The 9071-nt window shown below is 35.7% G+C and overlaps 1 protein-coding gene across 1 annotated transcript in view; it reads right to left on the reverse strand.

Annotated features, from left to right (window-relative positions):
- RAP2C (RAP2C, member of RAS oncogene family) overlaps positions 1-6850 on the reverse strand; it is a 31001-nt gene extending 24151 nt beyond the window's left edge. Inside the window, exon 1 of the mRNA XM_012764747.3 lies at positions 6722-6850. The gene's annotated coding sequence lies outside the window, so the exon portion shown is untranslated. The remainder of the gene's footprint in view (positions 1-6721) is intronic.
- Positions 6851-9071: the final 2221 nt, after the last annotated feature.

Below are 9071 nucleotides of genomic sequence, written 5' to 3' on the forward strand. Positions count from 1 at the left end.
CTCAGTAAATGACAACTCCAGCTTCCAGTTACTCAGGCCACTCCCTTGCGGTTGTCCTAGAGTCATTTCTTTCTCTCATGCCATACAATCCAATCCATCTGGAGATACTGAAGGTCTTATCTTCATATATGTCCAAAATGTGACCACTTCTTATCACTCTCACTCACTGCTATGAATCTGGTCTGAACCTTCACTTTTACTTTTCTGAGTGATTACTGTATTCTTTTAACTGCTCTTGTTGTTTGTGAACCTACCCTCCACTTTGTCTATTTCAGCACAGTAGCCAAAGCGAACCTGTGCTAATTACCCTCCAGTACTTTCCTATCTCACTCAAGTCAAGTTATAGTTCTTATGATTATCTCTAAGGCCCTGTGTGATCTGGCTCTTCCAAGATTATAGATACTCTCTGACACAAGCCCTTTTACTTGCTGTGCCAACTGTCTAGAAAGTTCTTCTCCTAGATTCACATAGTTCCCTTTCTTTCTTCGCGTGTTTTACTCAAAATCTGCTTCCTCACCAAGGCCACTCTTTATAACATTGCACCCCCTTCCAATACAATGCCGTCAAGCCTTGTTATTTGTTTTATTTTTTTCTCAGTGGCATTTATCCTTTTCTAATGCACTGTATGCTTTAACTAGGGATTTTAATATATTTTCCCTCTTAGAATGTTAACTCCATGAGGACAGGGATTTTTGTAAGTTTTGTTCACTGCATATCCCAGTATCTAGAACAGTGCTTGAAACATAGTAGGTGTTAAATAGTGATGAATTTATTAAACTGTTAGTACTGTTCTGCACGTATATTCTTTCTTTCCCATGTACCTCTGTTTATGGTATTACCTCTGCCCAGAAGGCTTTCCACTCTCTTCATTTTTTCCCCTATGGATTTCTTGCCAGCGTTCTTTTTTTTAAAGCTTTGCTGAAATATAATTCACATGCCATATAATTCATCCATTCAAAGTGTACAATTCAATAGTACTACCATATTCAGAGTTGTATAACCATCATCACAATTTTAGAACATTTTCATCACCTGAAAAAGAAACTTTGTATACTTTAGCTATTGTCCCCCTATCCTCCTGTTTTCCTGGGCCCTAAGTAACCACTAATCTACTTAATGTCTCTATGAATTGATGTATTCTGGATATTTCATATAAATGGAATCATATAATATGTGGTATTTTGTGACTGGCTTCTTTCACTTAGCTTGATGTTTTGAAGGTTCATCCATGTTGTAGCATGTATCAGTACTTTGTTCCTTTTCATAGCCAAATAATATTCCACTGTATGGATATGCCACATTTTGTTTATCCATTCATCAGTTGATGGACATTAGGCTTCTTTCCACCTTTTGAGTATTATGAATAATGCTCCTACAAACATTTGTGTACAAATTTTTATGTGGACATATTTTATTTTCTCTTCAGAATTGCTGGGTCATATGACAACTCTAGGTTTAACCATCTGAAAAACTGCCAGCCCCGTTTCCAAAGTGGCTGCACCATTTCACATTCCCATCAGCAGAGTATGAGGGTTGCAATTTTCCCTCATCCTCTTTAACATTTGTCATTATCTGACTTTCTGATTCTAGTCATCCTAGTGGGTGTGACATGATATTACATTGTAGTTTTGATTTGCATCTCCCTGATGACTAATGATACTGAGCATCTTTTCATGGGCTTTTTGCCCATTTCTGTATTTCCTTGGAGAAATGTATATTTAGATCCTTTGCCCATTTTCAAATTGAGTTATTTGTCTTTTTATTATTGAGTTGTAAGAGTTCTTTATATGTCGTAGATATAAGTCCCTTATCAGACATATATTATATAATTTTCAAATATTATCTTTCATTCTGTAGGTTGTCTTTAGGTTGATAGTATCTTTTGAAACACAAAAGTTTTAAGTTTGATGAAATTGAACTCATCTATTTATTCTTTGATGCTTGTGTTTTTGGTGTTATGTCTAAGAATGCTTTACCAAATTTGAGGTCATTGAAGATTTACCTTATATTTTCTCCTAAGAGTTTTATAAGTTTAGCTCTTACATTTAGGTCTTTGATTTATTTTGAGTTAATTTTTGTATATGGCATAAGGGTCCAATTTAATTCTTGTTTTTGTTTTTTTTTTTTTTTTTGAGACAGAGTCTTGCTCTGTTGCCCAGGCTAGAGTGCTGTGGCATCAGCCTAGCTCACAGCAACCTCAAACCCCTGAGCTTAAGCAATCCTCCTGCCTCAGCTTCCTGAGTAGTTGGGACTACAGGCATGCACCATCATGCCCAGCTAATTTTTTTTTTTCTATTTTAGTTGCCAAGCAAATTTCCTTCTATTTTTAGTAGAGATGGGGTCTCACTGTTGCTGAGGCTGGTCTCGAACTCTTGAGTTTAAGCAATCCTCCCACCTTGGTCTCACTGAGTGCTAGCATTACAGGTGTGAGCCACCATACCTGGCCCAATTTAATTCTTTTGCATGTGAAAAAATACTATTTTTCCCCATGGAATGGTCTTGGCATCCTTGTCAAAAATCAATTGACCATATGTGTATGGGTTTATTTCTGGACTCTCAATTCTGCTCCATTGATTTATAGATCCTTATGAGAATATCACACTGTATTGATTACTACTGCTTTTTAGTAAGTTTAAAATCAGGAAGTGTGAATCCTTCAAGTTTGTTCTTCTTTTTCAAGATTGTTTTGGCTATTTTGGATTTCTTGCAATTCCATATGAATTTTAGAATCATCTAGTCAATTTCTAAAAGGAAGCCATATGAGAATATGGTAGGGATTACTTTGAATCTGTAGATCAGTTCAAAGAATAATGCCATCTTAACAATATTAAGTCTTCTAATCCATGAGCGTGAAATATTTTTCAATTTAGATCTTCTTTTATTTTTAACAATGTTTTATAGTTTTCAGAGTATAAAATTTGTACTTCTTTTGTTAAATTTCTCCCCGAGTATTTTATTCTTTTTGGTGCTATTATAAATGAAATTGTTTCATAAAAAATTTTCTTTAAGATGTGGGGTTTCATCTCACTCTGTCCCCCAGGCTGGAGTTCAGTGGTGCCATCATAGCTCAATGTAGCCTTGAACTCCTGGGCTCAAGCGATCCCTCTGATTAGCTGAGACTACAAGTGTGCACCATCATGCCCAGCTACAAATGGAAATGTTTCTTGATTTCATTTTTGGATCATTCATTGCAAGTGTATAGAAATACAATTACATTTTTGTGTTGATTTTGTACCATGATAATTTGCTGAACTTGTTTATTAGTTCTGATAGTTTTTGTGTATGTGTGTGGATTCCTCAGCATTTTCTATACACAAGATCCTGTCATCTGTGAATAGAGCTAGTTTTGGATATTTTCTTTTCCTATCAGGATGCCTTTTATTTCATTTTCTTGCTAATTGCCCTGCCTAAAAGTTCTGATACATTGTTGAAAAAAAAATTGTGAGAACAGATATCCTTGTATGATTTCTCATCTTAGGAGAAAAGAATGCAGTCTTTCACCACTAAGTATGATGCTAGCTGTGGGTTTTGTGTAGATGCCCTTTATCAATCAAGTTGAGCATACTCCTAATCAAAGTCTGTTGAAAGTGTTTTTTGTAAATCATGAAAGAGCATTAGAATATTTGCCCAATGCTTTTTCTGTGTCTACTGAGATGATCCTGTAATTTTTGTTCTATTGATATAATGTATTACATTATACTGAGTTTCAAATGTTGAAAAATCATGCATTGCAATGAGAAATCTCACTTGGTCATGGTATATAATTCTTTTGCTATTTTGCTGGATTTGGTTTATTAATATTTTATAGAAGATTTTATATCTATCTTCATAAGAGATACTGGTATGAAATGATTTTTTTCTTGTGATGGTTTTGTTTGGTTTTGGTATCAAGATAATGCTAATTTCATAGAATGAGTTGAGAGTCGTTCCTTCCTCTTCTTTTTCTGGGAAGAATTTGTGAAGAATTGTTATTAATTGATCTTCAAATATTTGGTAGAATTCACCAGTGAAGCTATCTGGGTCTTTTTCTTTGTGGGTAGTTTTTTTTTTTTTTTTTTTTTTTTTATAAAGGAAAAAGAAATCAATCAATCCCTTACTTGTTATTAGTCTATTCAGATTGCCTATTTCTTCTTGAGTTAGATTTGGTAGTTTGTGTCTTTATAGGAATTTGTCCATTTTATCTAAGTTATTTATTTTATTGGCAAATAATTGTTCATAGTATTCCTTTATAATCCTTCTACAATGTTGGTAGATAGAAATGTTCCGTTTTTTTTTTTTTTGTTCTTGTTGTTTGTTTGTTTTTGCCTGGTGACTATATATGCTTCCTTCAAGATCCAACTCACACATCATCATCTGTTTCAGGATACTTTCTTTGATACTCCCCTCACCCCCAAAAGAAACCTTTCTGAAATAATATTTCAGTGCCCACCCTCACAGGGGTAGGGAACCTGTGGCCTTCTGATTTCAAGATTGTTCTTTTTTAAGCACCAAAGGAGGCAACAAAAGCTTCATCTTTCTCTGTTGCACTCCTTTTAATAAAAGGATCTGTTCTGTAAAAGTTGGATTCAGTGAAAAGGCATCACTTAAGGACCTAGAAGGCCACATGTGGTCTTAAGTTTACAAGTTTCCCACCCCTACGAGGGACTTTGTCTTAATGACAGAAAATGCTTAATAAATGTTTTTGAAAGTAACTGAAATTAATGGCTATCAAGCTCCCCTAACATGATGTACCCATATCTACTATAGCACTACATCTGTTAATCTGAGTAAATGTTCCTATTTTCTTTTGAGTGTACCCTCTTATTCTTGACCTCTCCCTTTGCCATTCTCAACACTTTTCTGATATCAGGACCCCATCCCTCATCTAGGAGTTGCCAGAACTTTCTTAAAAATCTAATTCTCAGTTCTCCTTACATATTATTCATAGTTCCTTTTAAAGGCCCTGGCTGAAGAAAACATAAATGTCCCTTAAACAGATGAAAAGATAATCATCCCCACTCGCAATAAGAAAACTGTAAATCAAACCACACTAACACCATTTTTTACCTATCCAATTGGCAAGGGATAAAATGTTTGATAATATACTTTGTTGGCAAGAGTGTGAGAAAACTAACACTCTTAGACACTTATACTGGGACTATGGATTGTCAACTTCTATGGAGGGCAATTCAATAATTTCTATCACTATTATAAATCTACATAATCTTTGACCCAGCAATGTCAGTGCTAGAAATTTATCCTACAGATATACTCACATGCATTTTAAATGACATAGGTAAAGAGTATTTTTAAAAAATTAATTAATTTTATTGATCTATAATAGCTGTAAATATTTTTGCAGTACATGTGATAAATTGATATATTCATATAATCAAATCATGGTTATTGGGATAGCCATCACCTTAAATATCTGTATTTACACTAGGAACATTTAAAATATTCTCTTCTAATTATTTTTAAATGCACAATCAATTAATATTAAGTATAGTCACCCTGCTGATCTATCAAACACGAGGTCTTATTCCTTCTATCTAAGTGTATATTTATACCCATTAGTCAACCTCTCTTTATCCCCCCACCCCTCTCCCCTTCCTGGCCTCTGGTAACCACCAATTGACTCTCTATCTTCATGAGATCCACTTGGTAAAAAGTATTTGTTGCATTGTCCAAAAATATTGAAAACAATCTAATTGTTCTTCAGTATGGGATTGGTAAATCCCATTGGTAAATCATGGTCATGTAGTGGGATATTATGCAGCCCTAAAAGAGCGAGGAACTCTTTATGTAATGATTTGGGGGTAATCTTCAAAATCAAGTTTGAGAACCACTGTAAAGTCAAACCACCTAAAGAAGCACATGTACTTAATGAGTACCTGTTTTATAGATCCTGTTTCTTTCCCTCTTACACTTTGTCAGGCCACCTAGTCCTGTTGACTCTTTCTCTGGAATATCCCCTGCACCCATTTGCCACTGCCTCTTCCCATTCTCAGCCTCACCATCTTAGTTCAGGTTCTCATCACCTCACACTATAAGAACCTCCTAATTCTCCTCTCTACCTCTAACATTGTCCCTTCCAGTTCAACCCAGGATTCCTAGAATATTGTTCTGAAAAACTGCTTTGTACACATCAGTCAATGCCCTACTCAAAAATAAGTGATAGGCAGGGCACGGTGGCTCATGCCTGTAATCCTAGCACTCTGGGAGGCCGAGGCGGGCCGATCACTCAAGGTCAGGAGTTCGAAACCAGCCTGAGCAAGAACGAGACCCCGTCTCTACTATAAATAGAAAAGAAATTGATTGGCCAACTAATATATATAGAAAAAATTAGCATGGTGGCGCATGCCTGTAGTCCCAGCTACTCGGGAGGCTGAGGCAGCAGGATTGCTTGAGCCCAGGAGTTTGAGGTTGCTGTGAGCTAGGCTGACGCCACGGCACTCACTCTAGCCTGGGCAACAAAGTGAGACTCTGTCTCAAAAAAATAAATAAATAAATAAATAAATAAGTGACAAATGCCTCATTGCTTCCAAGAGAAAGCATACATTCTTCAATTGGATATTCAAGGATATCGTTAGTTTGGCTCCAAACTGACATTAAAACATTTGTTATTTTACAAATCCTCAACGGTAGTCCTCCTATATATCTAAATTGTTCATTACATATACCATGAAAATTTTTGCTTGTATATCTTTCCCTTTCCCAATTCCTCTCACCCTGTACTCACCGACTTTCCCAGTTAACTCTTACTTATGCGGTAGATTTTAGCTTAGACGCCTTCTTCTCTTTCAGGAAGCCTTCCCTGCGTGCTTCACACTAGGTAAGGTGCTCCTCCTCTGTATCCCCACAGAACCCTGTACTTCCACACTGTATTTTAATTCTCTGTTTATTTGTCTTCTCCACTAGTGTGCAAACACCCTGATGGCAGGAACGTTGTTCATTAACTCAACAAAGTTAATGAAAAATATTTATTGAACACTACTGTATGGCAAGCCCTGTATCCCTGGAACCTAGTAAGTATTCAATAAATATTTCTAATGGATTGAAATGAGGTTTATCCTTTTTTATGCTTGTTCCTTCAGTCACATATTGCTCTGTAAACTGTGATTTGGAGGGATGAATTTTTGGACACTCAAGATCACATCCAAGGGCAAATAAGTGGTATAAAAAAGTATAAGACCTATGGAGCTAATGGCAAAGAGGAAGGGAAGGCAGGAAACTTGTACTTTCATGAAACAACTACAGTGAACCAGGCCCCTTACAGGAAACAAAGCCATTTATTTTCTCCCTCTCCATTTTTTATGTTGATTTGCAAACTAAAATGTGTGTAAATAAAAAGAATTTAGTTTAGAAAAGCAAGTCTTTTTGAGCACATAGGTGTCAGAAAAGATGAGTGTTTCATATTAAGACTAGGCTTTCGAGTGTGAATTAGGTTCCACTATTCATAATTTACAATTAGATTCTAAATCATTTCCCCTACTACTTTCTCTATCCTCTCTAATCCTCATTAATTAATGACATCAATTGGGAATACATCTAATTTAGAAAAAGTAGCAGACAGTAAAAAGGGGGATTTCAATAAGTTTTCAGACAACCTGGAAGGTTCAGCATTCTTTCAGTGTGTTCAGGAAATACTGGACTATGAACAGGATTGCAGGTTTAACTAAAATTAAGGTCAAAGTTTCCAAACTAAGGGCTAGGGATCCCTTAGGGGCTTACAAATCCATACAGATACCAAACATTGTCTGTACACAATAAATATATCTGGTATATATATGCAATGTTTTAAATGTATATAGATATTGTGAAGAATAAAATATAAATTCATATATTTCACAACTTTTATCTTTTTTCTTATTATGAAAGCAATGCATGCCAATTGTAGAAAACTACAGATGGGTAAAAGAAAGAACATAAAGTTCACCTACAATTAATTCTACCACCCAGGGGTAAACATAGTTATACATTTTTAGTAGAATAGGTTTAGATTTACAGATAAATTGTGAAGCTAGTGCAGAGTTCCCATATAACTCACACCCAGTTTCCCCTCTTATTAACATCTTACATTAGTACAGTAATTTGTTATAATTAATGAATCAATATTAATTCATTATTATTACCTAATGTCCATACTTTATTCTGACTTCCTTAGTTTTTTACCTAATGTCCTTTATGGCTCTTCTTAGATGTAACAGTTTCTAAGACTTTGTATTTGATGACGTTGAGGAATAGTGGTCAGGTATTTGTATTATAGAATGTTCCTCAATTGGATTTGTCTGATATTTTGTTTCATGATTAGACTAAAGTTATGGGGTTTGAGGAAGAAGACCATAGAAGTAAATTGCCATTCTCATCACACTATAACAAGGGTACTATATTTTGTGTGTGTGTATAATATATTAATATATAAATAATTACAATGTACATACTGTTTTTCACTTAAATACCTAGCATGAGGCTGGGCACAAGGAGTCACACCTATAATCCTAGCAGTCTGGGAGGCTGAGATGGGAGGACTGCTTGAGGTCAGGAGTTCAAGACCAGCCTGAGCAAGAACAAGACCCCTATCTCTACTAAACATAGAAAAAATTAGCCAGGCGTGATGGTGCAAGGTGGTAGCCCCAGCTCCTCAGGAGGCTGAGGAAGGAGGATCGCCTGAGCCCAGGAGTTTGAGGTTGTGGTGAGCTATGATCATGCCACTGCACTCTAGCCAGGACAACAAAGTGAGACTCTATCTCAAAAACAAACAAACAAAAACCCTAATATGAAACCCTTCCATGTCAGTGGAACAGTGGTATATGAATATCTGCAAGTTTATTTTAAAATTTTAATGGTTTCAGATGAGCTTTATGTCTCCTCAAATGATGGATTCCCTGGGTCTAATTCCTATCATGTAAAGACAGCATAATTTGTTTACATTATAAAAGGGGTCTTAATGGAGGAATTTGCTTCCTAGATTCTGGCATTGCACCTTGAGGGCTATATGTTGGGTTGGGCTTTGTGACCTATTTTGAATAGTTTGAATTCTCTTTAGGATCAGTGGTATGTGAGCAAGTAAAAGAAAAATAGACAGGATA

Source organism: Microcebus murinus, chromosome X (assembly GCF_040939455.1).
Source record: "Microcebus murinus isolate Inina chromosome X, M.murinus_Inina_mat1.0, whole genome shotgun sequence".
NCBI classification, from domain to species: domain Eukaryota; kingdom Metazoa; phylum Chordata; class Mammalia; order Primates; family Cheirogaleidae; genus Microcebus; species Microcebus murinus.